Genomic DNA, 1,300 nt, shown 5'->3' with positions numbered 1-1,300 from the left:
CAGACTGCAAAGCCATTTGAACTGCAAGGTTGGTGGTTCAAGCTCACCAGCTGCTCCTCGGAAACCCTATACAGGGTTGCTATGGGTCAGAACTGACTCGATGGCACTTAACAACAACAACATCAATAATTACGTTAACCATCAATGGGCTGAATGCACTAGTCAAGAGACAAACAAGCAGAATGGGTAAGAAAACAGGATCCTTCAGTGTGCTGTTTACAAGAGAAATATTAAAAATATGAGGACACTCAAAAGAAAGAACACAAAAAACATGAACTCAGCAAAGGAAAACACACAGAACAAAGAAAGCAGCAACACCACACAAAAAACAACAACAACAAACAAACATAATGGCAGCAATTATTCCATACCTATTGATAATTACACTGACTGTAAATGGATTAAATGCACCAGTTAAGAGAAGGAAGGTGGCAGAATGGAAAAGAAAACAAGATCCTTCAACATGCTGTCTGCAAGAGACACATCTTACACATACAGACAAAAACAGATTAAAAGTCAAGGGATGAAAAATATATATACCAAGCTAATTGCAATAAAAAACGAACAGAAGTGGCAGTACTAATCTCTGATAAAATAAACTTTAAGGCAAAAACCAGCATAATAGATAAAGATGGACATGATCTCATGATTAAAGGGATAATTGAACAAGATGACATAACCATAATAAATATCTATGCTCCCAATGAAAGAGCTCCAAAATATATAAAGCAAACTCTAAGGGGTTTGAAGAAAGAAATTGATGAATCTGCAATAATCATAGGCAATTTTAATACACCACTTTCAAAATTGGATAGACAACCAGAAAGAAACTTGACAAAGACACAGAAGAACTAAACAACACAATCAGCCAACTGGACCTCATAGATGTGTATAGAGCAATCAACCCAACAAGAGCACAATACACATTCTTTTCCAGTGCACATGGAACATTCTCCAGAATAGACCATGTGTTAGGCCACAAAACAAATCTCCTTAAATTTGCAAATATCAAAATACTACAAAGCAACTTCTCAGACCACAAAGATATCAAAGTAGAAATCAACAATAGGAAGACCAAGGAAATCAAGTCAAATGCATGGAAACTGAATAAAATCCTGCTGGAAAGCAACTGGGTAGTGGAAGAAATTAAATGTGAACTCACAAAATTTCTAGAAACAAATGAGAACGAACACAACATACCAATATCTTTGGGACATGGTGAAAGTGGAGCTGAAAGCACAATTTATTGCAATAAATGCACACATCCAAAAAGAAGAAAGAACCAAAATTAACACATTAA

The sequence above is a fragment of the Chrysochloris asiatica genome, unplaced genomic scaffold (genome assembly GCF_000296735.1).
Source record: "Chrysochloris asiatica unplaced genomic scaffold, ChrAsi1.0 scaffold00018, whole genome shotgun sequence".
Taxonomy (NCBI): Eukaryota; Metazoa; Chordata; class Mammalia; order Afrosoricida; family Chrysochloridae; genus Chrysochloris; species Chrysochloris asiatica.
This window is presented reverse-complemented; position numbering follows the sequence as displayed.